Source organism: Ceratotherium simum, chromosome 14 (genome assembly GCF_057802395.1).
Source record: "Ceratotherium simum simum isolate JZ-2026a chromosome 14, ASM5780239v1, whole genome shotgun sequence".
Lineage (NCBI taxonomy): Eukaryota > Metazoa > Chordata > Mammalia > Perissodactyla > Rhinocerotidae > Ceratotherium > Ceratotherium simum.
In genome coordinates, this window is record NC_141913.1 from 32,313,454 (window position 1) to 32,330,538 (window position 17,085).

The following is a 17,085-nucleotide window of genomic DNA, read 5'->3' on the forward strand; positions in this document are numbered from 1 at the left end:
GGTCTTCCTTGACAATGAAGGTGTCACATATTTCTCCACATTCTATAAAAGAATGCTTTCACTTTCCCATTTTCTATATAAAACTTCTGGAACAAGATTATATCACCAATGCTTACATTTAGTTTTAATTAGCAATCACTTCTGAGTTGCACAATGAAATACTTCCTTAAAAGAAAAGGAAAAATTTATTAGTCTGTCAGTCTTGGTGCAAAAATAATTTTTTTTTTCTAACAGCCCAGAATAGAGAAGTATGCTGAAATATAGATTTTTAACTTTTTATCCAAGCCATAAATCTCTTCTCAATCTCTAGGATTCTTAAACTTTAGCGTGTGCTGGGTGTACTCTCGAATGCTCAGTCACTGTTATTCTCCTTCAAGCTCTCAACTCACAAATGAGATAAACGATTTTCATGTGTGGTTGAGAAATTTCGTTTGATTGGCTGGAGTTGTGCAGGCTAGAAATAACTCTGCAAAGTAGTCTGGTAAATGATTCTAAAACTTGGGCAGAGAGGGGAACACGAGGTTACATAGTGGGGTGTCTGGCAGTGATGAACAAAGGAAGGATGGCGCATAGATACATTTTATCCTAGAAAAATAATCTAAAGTGAATTTACTAAAAATAAGTTCAATGTTTACTCAAAAATATCTTATAACAAACTAGGAGAAGTAGAAAAGTCTATGCTTGTAGTTAAAGGGTAGAAAATTAGGACTATAATTTTCATCTCCATCTAGTCAGCCTGCATAATAGGCAGAGCTATCCCCAGTTCATTCATTCATTGGACAACTATTGAGCATTAACTGTGTGTCAGGCTTTTAGGTAAGATCTGCTATTTCAAGGGAGAATCAAACACTGTCCTTATCTGCAAGGAGCTCCCAACTTGAAGGAGAGGAGGTACCTAACTATACACTTAGGGTCATGAGATGAGTGAGCGAGTGGTTTGTAAAGACCCTCAAGAAGTACAAGGAATAAAAGCAACAAGCTGTAAGGTGGGGTGCCAAGTGTCAAGGGCAAGCACAGAGAAGATCATAATTGAAGTGAGGGGTGAGTAGGAGTTTATCAAGAATAGTGGGAAGGCCATTCCAGAGCATGACAGGTGCACAGGCACCAAGCTGCAGGGATGATTCAGGAAGCTGCGGGAAGTCCCCTCTGATTCCAGTAGGTGTCATTTTGAGGGCAGGGATGGGTTTTGTGGTTAGAAAGGTTAGTCAGGCAGCAAGTCATGGAAGACTTTTCTTATAAGGCATTTGGATTTGAACATGATGCAATTCTCAACTGAATCAAGTATGAGAGCTCTTCTTAAAATCACATTTATTTTTGCAGACTCACACATGATAAAATAATTACTAAATAAGAAAATATCTAGGCTGGCCCCGTCGCGTAGTGGTTAAGTGCGCGTGCTCCACTTGGGCAGCCTAAGGTTTGCAGGTTCAGATCCCAGGTGCGCACTGATGCATCGCATGTCAAACCATGCTGTGGTGGTGTCCCATATAAAGTGGAGGAAAATGGGCATGGATATTAGCCTAGGATCAACCTTCCTTAGCAAGAAGAGGAGGGTTGGCATCAGATGTTAGCTCAGGGCTGATCTTCCTCACAAAAAAAAAAAAAAAAGAAAATATCTAATGACACAAAGCTATAATTTGTTCAGCAATGCACTTACAGGAATTTGTACTTAATCACTACCAACATATTAATCGAACACTTGCGTTGTGCCATTCACTGTGCTGGGAAAGGGAGATAGATGCACAGATCAGTAGAGACAATTCCTGTTCTTAAGTTGCTTAGTGTTCACTGAGGGAACCAACAGTTAACAAACCAGAACAACACACTGTGATAATTTCAATAATGGAGGCCCCTATCGGTACAAGAGGAATTAAAAAGATAAGAGGATTCTAGGCTTTCTTGAAGATGTCAGGGAAAGCATCACAGAACAAGGCTTAATTTACCTTTCAAATAAAGAGTAGGAATTTTCCAGAAAGAAGCGTTTCTGTGAAGGAGAGTAAAGGGCGTTCCAGGGGGAGAGAATAACTTGTTCAAAGGCTTAGAAATAGGGAAAAGCAAAATATGAACTTACTGGATTAACAAGGAGGTCAAAGGGCTAAAAAATTATGATTGGGAAGACCTCCTTTTATCTCATTTGGAAAATGGAAATGAAAATAGTGAGTTCTCCAACTGTGTAAGGGGTGGGCAGATCCTTGACCACCCAGTTTGGTGTTAGGACTCGTGGGCATTAAAACTTTTAATTAGAATGTCTAGTTATTACTGGAATCTACAGTAATTCTCTGCTTGGTTGAAATATCACAGTTAAAACAATAGAGGAAGCAGCTTTGCAGAATTAAACAATATTATGAAAATGGAAATAAAACTGAAATTATATACGCTACTAATTTGAAAATGCAGATCAGAGAAAAATATCAAAATGGTAATATCTGCGTTTTAAAAGTGCTATTTATCACTACTTTGCAACCTACTATTATTGGACTATTACCTCGATGATTAAACTTTTCAATTACATGTTGCATTGTATTAGGCTTTATACAATCATTAATTAGTTCACTCACATAAAACCCCGTGAGGAAGCAGAGGGATTTTATTACCCGCTGTTTCACAGATGAGAAAACAAAGGCAACAAGGTTAAGTGTCTTCCTGAATTCCTCCTATCATGTGTGAGGTCGACAGGATGGGAGTTGGACCCCTGCATTACCAGCCTGGCATGGCTTCCTCCGTTCTGCTCCCAGCCTCAACTCTCTACTAATTGAGAATGGGTGTCCCTGGTGTTCTTGAAAATTAATGATATTCAGAGCTACAAGATGTATCTGTCGCAGCCTATGTTTGTTTACTTGTGGCAATTAGTGACCATCTGCTCTGGAGGTGACAGTATCAGGCCCTCTTTGTTTGGAAATATTGACTTCTAGGAAGGAGAAAGTTTCAAAGGCCCAGGCTCTTAGGCAAGGAGAGCCGATGAATGAATAGGACCTCAGGTCTTCTGGAGAGATGGGGGAGGCTGCACGTCAGATACCAGAGGAAGGAAGCAAACTGAGTTGCTTAGTCTCTACTCTGTTGCCTCACCTTTCCCTCCATCCTCTCTCTTCAAACATTCTTCTCTTTCCTAGTCAGAGTTCCCATCTGACTACTCAAGAGGCTGCTGAAGAGGCAGTGTGATCTCCTGGACCTCGGCATTCTACCCAAACGACTGAGTGTGGAAGGGTTTAGAGGACGGGCCTGTCTCCACACATGTTGTGCACCAAGGGGCTGACTGTGGCGTGGGAATGGCATGGAGGAGCCAAGTGAGAGGACCAGAGAAGGGACAGTATGCGAGAAAGGAGTTGCCTGGTGACAAGGAATGTCACTAGAGACTGCTTTGGGGGAATGTTCTGCATCTTCTGGGATGATGAACTTGTCACTTGGCCTCTGTCAGATGTTTTCATTCCTTTCAAGGAGGGCTAGCTAGCCTGGAAAATACAAGGAAGTACATCTTTAAAAAAAAAGATATGTATATATTTTTTAGCTTTATTGAGGTATAATTGATATACAAAAAATTGTACACATTTAATGTATACATCTTAATGAGTTTAGACATGCATACACTTGTGATACCATCACCACAACCAAGGTATTAAACATATCCATCACCTCCAAAAATTTCCTTGAGTATTTTTTTTGTAAGAACACTTAACATGAGATGTATCCTCTTAACATATTTTAAAGTGTACAATACTGTAGCGTTAACTCTAGGTACAATGTTGTACAGCAGATCTCAAGAACTTATTCATCTTGTGTAATAGAAACTATATACTCAAATATTTAAACTGCATGGCTGATTTGCAAGATAACTAAACAAATCCCCAGGACTCCTGGCTCTGTTTCCTGGGACACCCTGCAACCTGACAAGTGACTCAGGTGAAGCTGTGCTTCTCAGGACTCACTCTGCATCTCAGGCCAAAATCTTGTCCTGGCCACTTGGGGTTATACATTTCTCTCTATTGTAAGAATTTCTTCTTTTATTCTCAGGCCTGTCTGTCTTTGCCTCTATGCCTAGGGTCTTCTGTTTTTAGCCTGATCTCTCATTTACTGAGAGATCTGTCAATGACATGCTGATCTGACATGAGTACTGACATGCAAAACATACCTGTCAAGTGCTCGCATCATTATTGGTGCTGCTGTTCCAATGCCCCTTTCTCCATTTGTTTTCGGAAACCAGCACCAAGGAGATCATTGGCCTCAAGTCTAATGTTGTAGAAACTCTGAAGTCAGTACCTCCCTTTCCTTCATCCTTCCCAAGACATGTGCATTTGTAAAGATGATGGCTATGACTGACACATGAGGTGATTTCCCAAGGGGAGGATTCAGAATTGTTGATGATTTCTGATGGCCTTGGGAGTGATGTGCTGGAGCTGGCCTCCATCGGCTTGCAAAGCCGATTGTGCTCACCTCTCTCCCCTTCCATGTCCAGCAATGTTGGTAATTTGAGGTTGGCTGTGGTGGGCATATTTAGACAATGGAAGTTGGCAAGCCTTATACAATCAGGGCTTCTTGTTTGAAGAGCCAGTTTACCAGCACACCGTTACTGCTGCTGATGGCCTGCTGTGTGGGCTATTAAAGGTATTCTTGCCTGATCCCCTCTTCATATCTCAGGATTCAAAGCTGTAAAATGTTCAGTGTGTTGAACTCTGGTGCTCATAATGTCCCTGGCCTGAGTTTTACTGGAAGAAGGTTGCAGAGTGAGCTCAAGGATCACAGCCTAATCTGAGTCACATTTCGGGTTGCTGGCATGTTCTGGAGAAAAGAGCTCAGGCTTGGAGCCAGGACCCCCTTGGGTTTGTCTCTGTTCTCTTACTAATCCTCTATGCAGCATAGGGCAATTATTTTATGCTCGGCTTTCTTATCTGTTAGATAAGGACAATAATTTTCTTTCACATGGCTCTTACTAACTTGTTCTGAGAAACAAATGAAGTAGAGTTTTGTAAATGAGAGGGTTGTATTTGGCCAGGATGAAGAGCATGGGCTTGGGAACGAGATGGATTTGGTTCAACACCTGGGTTTGCCCTTTGATGACCCACCTGACCAGCTCCATCAATTCTAAGATTCAGCTAATGACACTAAATAATCAAGGTGGTTGTAATGATTAAACGAAATAACCTTTTAAAAAATGCCTAGGATTCAATAAATGGTTGCTACTATTATTACTAATGCTTTGAACATGCTATACAAACTCAAAGGCATTATTATTATTTTATTTCAGCATATGGAACATCTGTCATGATCACTTTGTTAGCACCTGGTTTAGAATAAATGTTCAATAATTTTTTAAAGAATTTGTGAAATTCAGTAGGGTTATTTTCAGTACAGTTCAAGTTCAGATGATTGACTTACCTGACTAACCACATTCCTTAGGGACAAAAGAGTTTTTGCTTCAGATAAAACATTTTTGGCAAAGTGACTGAAAGTTGTCCTTCAAAAATCTAAAGAACCAGGGTAAGTGAGGTAGGCTAGTAATAAATTGCCTTGATAGATGTAAGGGTAAGACATTATAGATTTTATCCTGGGGACTTGAGAGTTGTCATAAAAATGGCACTTACATTCTAATTTCTTGGGGATTGTTTGTAAGATTCTTGTAAGTGTTCCCTTGGGAATCAACCTATTCACATTCAGGTGGAGTACAGGAATGTGCTTAGTTGATTCCTCTTAGAAATGTAAATCCAGTCAAGAGTTACACATTTGGAAAGGAAAGCAGCACCCCTTCTCCATTACCCCCAGCACAGAAAGCAAATGGGGATTTGATGGTTATTGTGTGTGTACTACTGGGGAAGCAGCAAAGCCTGTTCATGCTGAGAAAAATATTTCACTTATCAGGGTCATTAATTCCATTCCTTTAGGTTAATGCCGTACTCCTGATGAGAAAGTAATTGTGAAATGCTTACTAGGCTGCCACACAGAAGGCTCTCATTCACTGTATGAACTATGGAGAGACACTGAGTATTCCTTTGGAGTGGTAGAAATGCTAAGTGGAATAAGCCTGGGCTTTGAGGGCCTGTAGAACACTGGACAACCTTGGGCTAGTTTCTTAGCTTTTCTGAGTCTCAGTTGTCATATTTGAAATATAAGGAAGACATTTGCTACTTTCTGGGATAATGATAAGCATTAAAGTTGCTCACATATGGGCAATAGGGTGCCAGGCACAGATTCTAAACCAATGTAAATCTTCTCCCAAATCCTGAAGATATTGAATATTAACCCCTGTTAAAGAAAACAAAAATTCAATGACATTAAAGTGTGGTAAGGAAGACTTTATTCACGGGGAGGAGGGGGACTATTGCAATGGGTGTAGGGACCACTGTGATGGAATTTTGTAGTAGGAGAAGAGATCAGGCTCAACTCCAAATACTACATGGACAGGTGAGTATTTATAGACAAGGAACAGGATGGGGATCAGTGCATGGAAAATGACTGAGAGGAAACAACAAGGGTAAGGAAGAATTCTGGCTAAACTGACCTGACAGGATTCTTGTTGAAGGCAGGACAAGGTGATCAGACATCACCATGGGGTGGAGGGAGAAGAACTAGGAACCTGATCAGACATGGAGGGTGGAGAGTTCTGGTTAAACTGACTTAGCAGGATTCTTGCTACATTGGACCAGGTGGAGATGAACACAGAAGTCCTAAAGTCAGGCCTCATTGGAAAAAAGTTCTGGGGAGCCTGAGTCTGATCAATGAGAGTGTAGGCGAGGAAGAACTATCCCTCTACCCTCTAGGTTCTTCTGGCTGGTCTAAGAATTAAATAGACCTGAGACAGAATAGCAGGAAAAAAATCAAAAAAGTTTAATAGCATGTATACATGGGAGAAACTCAGGAAAACTGAGTAACTCGCCAAAATGGCCAAAGCCACCAACTTAAATACCATCTTTAGTTAAAGACAAAGGAGAATGTCGGGGGTAGTGATTTGGGATGTTAGAGGGGAGGACAGCAATTCACATGGAGATGGAAAAGCAAATGTTTGGTAAACAAATGTTTGCCATGCCTTGCAAAAACAGTGGGACATGGGGAGGACTTTGATTAAATAGGCCTTGATAGGTGCCTTCCTGTCTACCACATCTAGTTCACATTATACTGTAGTTATCTTAAAGTCTTAGCTCCTTCCTGTAACAGGCCTTCTATCTTAAATTCTTTTAGGCAGTTAGAGGGAAGGTCAAAGTTTCTTTTAGAGTCTTTTGTTCTTAAAAATAATCAAACCAAAGAGACACATTTTGGAGTGGCAAATTCTGATTCCCCACAACAAAATCTTTGTCACCCCAGAAGGTATATTTGTTTCTGATTGCCAAGGTAATAGCAGATTCTGACAAGGGAGGACAGAGGTAAAGAAAGACCCAGAGCTAAGTGCGTTGCCCTGAGAGGTCACCATGAGGCAAGGCTTGCACTTCTAAGTGGCCTGCTTGTGGCGGGAGTGGGTACAGCACAAGAGAGAGGAGCCTGGAGGAGTCTAGGGCAAGCCTCCCCTTCTTTACAATTTTGCCTGGGCCAAGTTAAGAAACTTGGAGACCTCCTGCCCCTGGAACTGCTACAAAATTTCTTAGAATTTTGGAACTTTACCTGGATTATTTTTTTTTAAGAAGTGGCCCTACCTTAACCACTTACCAGAGGAAATAAATCTTCTAACAGTTCTATTCCCCAAATTGAACATAAAGGGAAAGAGTGGTACTTTGCAAAAGGTTCCCAGGAAAATACAATTGTTGTTTAAAAAAAATAGGCAAGACCAGCCAGACGGATAAAGATGTATGGGTTAATTGCCGAATCTGTGTCTTACCTGCATCTTTTATGTGGCAGATATGAATGCTTTATAGGTAATGAGGTCCTCAGAGGAGAGTTATGGCCTAATGGCCTGACATTTGTAAGGCTGTAAAATGTAGGGGAAGATTTAACAAGCAGGATGAGCTGCCCTTCTGCATATTAACACAATTATGCACCTATGCACAGGTCTAGGAGTAAATAGTGTATTTATAGCATTAGGATTCTCCAAAGGGTATTAAGCAGACATTGCAATTTGCATTTTAATTTTCTTACAAGAAAACATTTCTATTTGTCTTGAAACTTCTGAGAGCTCTAAGCCCTTTTTGGCTGCTCCAGTAGTCTCTGCCTTTGTGCTGTGTTTTGCAGCAGAGCTGGCAGAACTGATGGTACACTCAGGTTCTGACTCCTACTATGGGGGATGGAGGCTGGGGTGGAGGTTGGTACAAACTTTCTAACATGGAGATGCTGCTACACTGGGAGGCCAGAGGTTCTGGAAAACCATGAGTTGTTGACACAGACCTTCATGTTGCTGACTATCAGTTTGTCTGTAACATTTGGAAGTTCCTTGCCTAAATTCCTTCCCTAAAACCTTTGGAGAACCTAAAAGTCTGTTAGAATAGCCTAACTCTTGAAATATTTGTATTTAAAGTGTGAGAAAAAAGTAACATTGTGAGGTCACTAGCAGAAATGAAATAGGGTAGAGAAACAGTTAAAAGATGGAAAACAACATTTCAACATTGGTCTTCTCGTTGAACCATGTTTTTCTGTCAAGAACCCGTAGTCTCTTCCTTACCTGTGGTAGGCTTCTGAATTGCAGAAGCTTAGATGCCTATTCTTATTTTCTGAAGGCTTCCAAGTTAGAGTCCCCCGCCTCCTAGCAAGGCTACCAGGGCCCTGGGGGACTTGGAGAAGTTGGAACTATTTGGTTTGTTTCTGATTTGGGTGCATCAAACTAAAGGGAATTAATGTAAAGTTGAGTTCAGAGCTCTCTATGCTTTTGCTTATATAGTCCTACTTTTCAGAGTGTCCTCCTTATTCTAGTCCCCAGATTTCTACCTTTTCTTAGATGCTCAAAAAGACTAATATCCGTGTGGCTTGTCGCGACAACCCCAAGTGATGCTGATCTCCCTTGCTGAGCTGCCATAGCACAGGGAAGCAGGTATTCTTCATCTTATTGTACTTGAATTCAGCACCTCTCAACTGTAGTGTACCAATGCATCACTTGAGGATCCTGGTAAAATGTAGATTTTGGTTCTAACGTCGGGAGTGGGATCTGAGATTCTGCATTTCTGACAACCTCTTGGGGGATATATATGCTGCTGGTCTAGAATCTAATTGATTTGTGTGTGCTGGTCTTGACTGCCCAACCATGCATGCAATGGGCATGACTATAAAAACCTGGTCCTGTACTGCCGGTATGGCATCTTGATGAGCAAGTGAGGAGGGGGCATAAGCGCCCTTGATGGTGGAGTCAGGAGGGAAGATGGTCAGGTGCTTGAATGTTAAGGCACATAGTTAAGAACTGTGAAGGTTCAGAGATTTTATTCTACTTGCAAGCTAACAAATTAGTCTGCCACAAGTTCATGAATCTTGCGGAAGGCACAAAACTCCTGAGTCAGAGACAAAGGACAGTTTATTACTCACAGCAATAACAGTAGCCAGAGTATCATCATTTGTGATGGTTTTCCAAGCCCCAATTCCCACAGGGCATTGCAGCAAGGACCAAGTGACCCCTGCATATGCAGTGGGCTGCATTACAGGAAAGAGGCCTCCAGCTTAGGAAATGACAATTATTTAAAAAGGAGCTGAAAGCAAACCTTCTCAACCTTGACCCTTGAGACAGACATTATGTCTGTCATCCTGCACAGCAAACATGTCTGCCTTCTGCCCCAAGAGGTAGATTCTCTATCTTCCAAAGATTTTTGCTATTCAGGCATCCTTGAAAAGATAGGCTGGATCAAAAGCCATCAGTGCCTCTGCTCACAAGATATGCAGAAATGTGAGACCCATGGAGAATTGTGTTCCAACACACGGGTGAACATATAGGTGGATTGGGTGATACTTGATGTATGAGTTTTCTACAGCTGCCATAACAAATTAACACAAACTGAGTGGCTTAAAACAATAGAAATTTATTCTTTCACAGTTCTAGAGGCTGGACGTCCAAAATCCAGGTGTTAGCAAGGTCATGCTCCCTCTGAAGGCTCTAGGGAAGAATTCTCCCTTCCCTCTTCTTAGCTTCTGGTGGCTCCCAGCAATTCTTGTCATCCTTGTCATTCCTCATAGCTACATCACTCTAATTTCTGCTTCTTTTGTCACATGACCTTCTTCTCTGTGTGTCTGTGTCTCTGTGTCTCTAAATATCCCTCTCCTTATAGGGACACTAGTCATTGGAGTTAGGGCCCAGTGTAATCCAGTATGAACTTTTCTTAGCTTGATTACATCTGCGAAGACCCTATTTCCAAAGAAAGTTCCATTCACAGATATCTGGGATTAGGATTTCAATATATCCTTTTGGGAGATCCAATTCAACCCAAAACATTTGGTAATAAAAAGAAATTTGCCATCTACTTCCAGTATGAAAAATAAAAGCTGTGAAACATGCCCAGACTAATACTTAGCATTGTGCAGCAGCAGCCAATTTTGGAGGAGATGGATGCGTAGCTTACTAAACCCTATGCTGTTTCAGCTGGCATTTTCTTTGTTAGAGAACAGTCGCTTAAGGTCTGAGAAAACCAGGGTGAAATAATTCTGTCCCTGCTAAATCTGAACTTCATTCCCAATCTTCACTGTCTTTATTTTTTCCACTTAAATAGAAATCCTTTCACCCAACGACTACCCTCTTCAACTCCTACCCATTCTCTTCTCATATTTTATTAGGGATTTAAATTTCTGGATCTCCTCACCCCCTCAGGAGTAGTTTGCCGTTGAAAACCTTATTTCTTATGAAAGGAAAGACTGTCCTTCCTCAAAAAGAAGTATAGATATTAGTTATTAGTGAACAGATTAGGAAGGCATTTTGAAATAAGAAGCTTGTCCTGACGCTCTTATCATCATCAAGGATGCCAGATCCGATTAAAGAACATTTCTTTGTGCATGGATACCACACTCAGAGTTATGTAACTAGACTTTCTATTTTGCCTGAGTGTCTGAGACCTTAGCTTTTTTCCCATCCTGCATCTGCTTAAGATAAGACCCAGGGAATGCAATGGAAGGAGGGCAAAGCCATAGACAATCCCATAGTTAGGTGCTTCTAGATCCCTCTTATTTCTCAAGACAGCTTTTTTTCACCTATAGAACAGTCCCTGTTCCACTCATGGGGTACAACTGGGACAATGGATGAGCAAATATCCATTGGATGAGCAAGATCATGGAATAGAGAGCTGCCTTATTTGCCCTCAAGAATCTGATGAGAGGGATGGTGCAGGGGAGAGCAACACATCCTCTTAAAAGTCCATGAAAGCAAAGGCCATTCTGACAAAAGTTCCATATAACAAAGCTGTGTCTTTGTTTCAGAGCATAAGCCTGTACTGGAAATCTGCTGATCTGGTTATAATTTACTACAATGAAAATCCACATGATAGATGATCAGAGGGTTTTATTCTTGGTCCAGCCCATGAAGCAGTCACTGTCTATAGCACAAATCTGGTGCTCTTGGCACTGTTTCACAAGAGGAGTAAAAGATTCTTTGGCTCTCCACCCCTCTCTTTTTTTAGCTATCATCTTCATTCTTCTTAACCCCTCACAAACCCAGCAGAAAATTTGTCCAAATCCACTAATACCCATTCCCCAAATTGGACTCCTAATAAGCTAAATTTCACTGGAATAATTTACATTTTTATTTAGAGCCCACCCACTCGCTCACATAGAAGCACAAACATAGATTTACTTTTTACTTCTTTGCTTTGGGAAGCTCCCACTATTGGTCAGGCACCGTATTAAACACTGAAGATAAAAACGTGAATATTGGTCCCTGTATCTTGGGAACTCAGCTGTGTGTGTGGATGGGGTAAGGTGCATAGTATGAGGAGGGAAGATGGAGAGATGACACATGAGTAGAATTAAATAAATGAGCACGCATAATAGGGAACATTTATTGTGTACTAAATGTGCCAAGCAGAGCTTCTGGAAGAAATAGAGGACTGAAATGAGTTATGAAAAGTACTTCACATGTAACCAGGTCAAGCTGTGAAATGGAGTTTTAGGAAACAGCACATGCGAAGGGCAGGAAGTTATATCCTGAGGCTAGCAAGTGGTTCAGCTTGGCCATCAGTAGACACTCAATTTATCAATTGATGTTTAGAGAGGCCCTCATTCTAGTCCAATTCCAGTTTAATGAAAGAATGTGAATGCCCAGTGGGGTTCATTAAAATGGGAGTGAAATATGTTGCATGCAAAAATGTGAATGTACGTTACTATAGGTTGCAGCACGTTCACATATATAAAAATAATGGAAAGAAAAACCTGGTCTTCTGTGATGAGCTATGTCACTCCCTCCCATTTAACGTGATTAAAGACTACATTTAATAGTTCCACAGAGCTTTCTGTGCTGATCCATATCTCCTGGGTAGCAACCATTTCCTTTTATTCTACGTATTATGGTACAAGACAAAACAGAAATATAATATCAGTTACAGAAAAGTCTGAAAGAAAAATAAAGTCATGCAGTGCTATGATTCTTTGAATTCAGAACTGCGAGGCATGTTTTACACACGTGTTTCTCTTTTATTTCTTTGTTGCTATGAGGGGTCGCTGCATCTCCAGTTAACAAAGGGAATCACTTGGGTGCTGTCTGTTGGCAGCGCTATGCTCTTCCTCTAGGTTCAAGATTGGATGGTCAGCAGCAATGTCAGCAGCTAACACTGTCTGTGTCTCTTAGTTTCCAGACAGTCGGAATGAACTTCAAGGGTGTGTGTGTGGTGAGGGGGTGAGGGCAGAGAATCCTAAAGGCTTATTACCAAATGAACCTGAAGATGAGGTGTGCGTGGGTTTAAGCCTGTGTACAATGAGTCAGCCAGCCTTAGACCTGCTAGATGGAAAAAAGATAGAATGGGAGTGGTGGCATGAAGGATGATGGGATTCTCTAGAGAAGTACTTCAATGGTTAAAATAAAATACTCTCCTCATAAATGAGAGAAAGGACCACCTAATGTGTAGATATGTCTACTTTTGCGGGCGGGGAGTGGTAATTGATTTTGCTTTTTATGTTTGGAAAGTTTCAGAAGAAAATCGTTTTCTGAGACACGTATGTATAAGTATTCAATAGGCAAGTCCAAATTTTCAATTCAGTTTCATGCAAAATTCTATGCGTGTGTTAAACTTGTGTCCTTCATTATGCTGATGGAGATACAAGAGGAGAAGTTGCTGAGCTCACAGTCTTGTTGGGGAAAATGAGCACACTCAGGCAGGTGTATATTTGACAGAATGATCAGTAAAATTCAGTTCAGTGTTCCACCAATAAATTAGTATTCATTAAGCATTTACTAAGTGTGAGGTATGTGCAAAAGAGCATGGTCTTTGTCACTTTCCACCTGGGTTGTTTGAGATCTTTGAGCCTACATTTCTTCATTTGCAAAATAAGGATGATAGAAAGCATTTCATCACATACCAGTGTGAAGACATGTAGCAGCTGGTTCAACACACGGTACAAAAAGGTCACTTAATAAATACTGGAATTTTTTCCCTTGCCCTGTGACTAAGTCTCTACATGGAAATCTAGACTTCCAGGGGCCAAATTTCTTGACCTGAGCTCCAGACTCCCTGGGAACAGGTTTCCAGTAGCTATGACTCCACTGCTTTGGAATCTCATATTAGTAGGGTCCCTGATCACTGCCCTGCTCCAGCTTCCATAGAAAAGTCATATTAAATCTTAAGTCAGTTGAGGGTTTCTATTAACTGTAGGGAAACCACACTTCCATAATGCTTATCATTACCCCCTGACTGATCTCCTAATTTCAGATAAATGTCTACACTCAAGTCCCCTTTCTCACTTTTTAATCTACTTCCAGCCTACCCGTCCCCTAAATGACCCCCAACACTCCTGATCCAGGTTTTCTCTAGTCTGATTTGGTAACTGTCAATTTCGGTTTCCAGATGTTAAAAATGTTTAACTGGGAAATACACTAAACCAATAGATAGACAATGATCATTTGAGCTCCTTTGTCAAGTTTGTGATAGGCATTCTGCAGGGGAGGGATCAGTGGGGAATGGATGTAACTTCCAGAGTCAACATTTGCCTTCAGTTCTTGACATGCGCATCAGGAAAGTCCTGATCCACAGTCTCCATCATTCCACTTTATTTCCTTCTTTCAAGACACCCACATCTAGAAGATGCTCCTGAATAATGCTGTTTCATTTTGCTCATCTTTTCAACCCTAATGTCAGGAATTCAATGACTTGTCTTTTTCTATCTTTTTTTATATTCAAAGATGAGTTTATTACTGGTGCACAATCGGATCATGCATGTGTGTGTGTAACTTGTCAGATAATGGTACTAGTAATACTGTCATTTGTTTATGAAACACTGAATTTTTTTCGATATGTTTATGCCTCCACTATCTCATCTGATTCTTACAATGCCTTTAAGAATGGGCACATCAGTTAGAATTGTATTCAACTACAGATAAGGAGGCAGCAACTCAGACAGGTGAAATTATTTGACAAAGGTCACACAACTAGCTTAGCTAGACTCAGAGTCTGGATTCCAGATCTGCTCATTCCAAATTTAGTCTTTTTTTCCCACAATTCATTTATTTATTAAAATAATTTTCAATGAGGTTTTAGTAGATAGATCAACTTCTTTGAGGATGCTCATGTTTTAATGAAGACCTTGGATGCTTTAAACCAGGGGAGTCATTTCACTTATAAAGTGTTCCAGGTGCCATAAACACCCTCACATGGGATGATGATGATAGAAGTTTCTGTCCTCATACACTTGGTCTGTTGCCTATGCCACTACCAGACCTGCTTATAATCTCAGCCAATTTCAATCATGTGTTCACAGATATTCCATAAAAAGGGTATACTATGTGCTAGATTTGTAGGCAGGATTTCAGTTAATCTTCGTAAGTAATTTATATGCATGATTTTAGTTAAACTTAAAGTAACTGTGAGGCCTGTTAGTATCTCCATTTTTAAAGTGAGAACACTAAGACTGAGAGATGTAAATTAAGCAGACATCAAGCAGCTGACCGATTAATTTTCACATCCAAGTCTGACTTAATAAATGCATGTAAATGTTTGTTACACTTCTGACCAATTCTGGTCTCAGTCATTCGCCAGCAGCGCAGAACTAGGGTACACTGCTTGAGGCTGTTTCAGAATCATATTTATCCCACCTTCTGCTGACATTCCCTATATCTTCCTGATGTCTTTCTCTATTGTCACTTGGAGAAGACATATCAGGAGGGTAGTCCCTGTGCTGGGAGCTCCTATTTCAGAAATGCTAAATAATAACCTTGTCTCGTGGGACTGGCCTGATCCACTCTGTGGTGGTAGGCCCACATACCTCAGCCCTACTTTCCTGGTCCCAAAGCGGAACATTAAGCACCTGGAACCCTTTAACGTCTGCTCTACTTTACATCGAAGTCAGACCGTTAGCCACAGCTGGGTGGTTCTTTTTGACAGCAAATCCTGCAACTAACATTATGCCTCCCAAATACTCCCAGCTTTTGTTATGTTTAAACTCATATTTTTTTTATGTGGAAGAGTGACATTCTCATGGCAGAGTCTGTCTCCAGCTCCACCGAAGCATAGCAACCTTTAGATAGAGGACAGGACTTCCAGGGATTGCTCAGCTGTGGTGCTCAATTAGTCTTCCAACATTTTTTTCCCCCTGTTTTCCCCTAACACACTGTCAAACACGTCAAACACAGAGCAGTTTTTTGATGTGGACACTGGCTCATTAGGCCCCAGCTGAGATCATTAAATTGTTTCTTTAAGGCTGATGAAAAGGGCAGATTTATGCTTCCTTTGATCGAGCTGGTCTTAAATTTCCTCCCTATTGTGAGACGGATAGTTGGTGATGAATCAGTGATATTTCAGACTCTACTGGGAGCAGACTGGCTGCTCATAGGATTGAGGTTTCTGGGATAAAACAGCAAACAAGGAACCACTGAATGAACACACACGTTTCTGATATTGCCTCCTGTGCAGGCACCCATCTTAATGGCATTACTTTGCCCTTTAAAGACAGAGTTTTTCAACCTTGGCACTATTGACATTTGGGGCCAGGTAATTCTTTGTTGTGGGGGGATGTTAGATGTGCACTGTAGGATGTTAGAAACATCTCTGGCCTCAATTTACTAGATACGAATGGCAGACCCTCTAAGTTGTGGCAACTAAAAATGTCCCCAGACATTGCCAAATGTACCTTGAGGGCAAAATCACTCCCAGATGGAAAATAATGCTTTAAGATATCCCAGGAGTTTGGTTCCCTCAAGTCAACTCTCCAGAGAGAATCCAAGTAAGAATCTGAGTTATAAGATGGTTGGCATGAAAGCATTTGATGGTTGTCATTAATATGGCCAGATAGGCAAAACTGTGAATTAGGGACAAGTGTGTTTGCAATGGCTTCCAAATTCTGTTTTGTTTACTTCTCTTTCCACTCCTAAACCTCTACCCTGCTAGCTGATACTTAGTGCTCATCTGCTGTCTGGTAGCAGCAAGAATCCCCAACTATAGTTTGGACCAAAGTTGGATCTCCTGGTGACTCTGAACATTCTCTTGGCTTTACTTTTCTTCCCCTAATACCTATGAAACTTTACTTTTATGTGTTCTGTTCTCCAAGACTCCTGCTGGCTAGAGAAACAATGAACATACTCCTAATCTTGTATGAATAATTGTTCATGGCTGAATGAGCAAACTCTCCCATATTACCGTTCCAAAAAGTCCTCAAATCACACCTCTACCTAACTATGAGACTAGCCTTGGTTCTCACAGTTCAGAATTGGGATGCCCTTGAGCAGAGATAGGTTCTTCGCTTATGATCCTATAAGACAGTGCAATGTTCTTCAAACTGTGTTATGTAATATCTGTAAATTTTTAAAAATGTGTGACCCTCAATATATGTATTACTTGTAAAATAAATAAGTATACTTTAAAATTATATTAAGTATTAATAAATGTTAAATTTTCTAATTTTTAGGCACTTTTTATAAATTGAAATCACCATATTTTCTTTCTACATCTCCCTCAAAGTCATCTTATTACTCCGAGGCTGTTTGGACCCCTACCCTGGAAATCACCTTAGTCCTCCATGGATGAGATTCAAGGGACCTCAAACCCGCTGAAACTGTACACACAA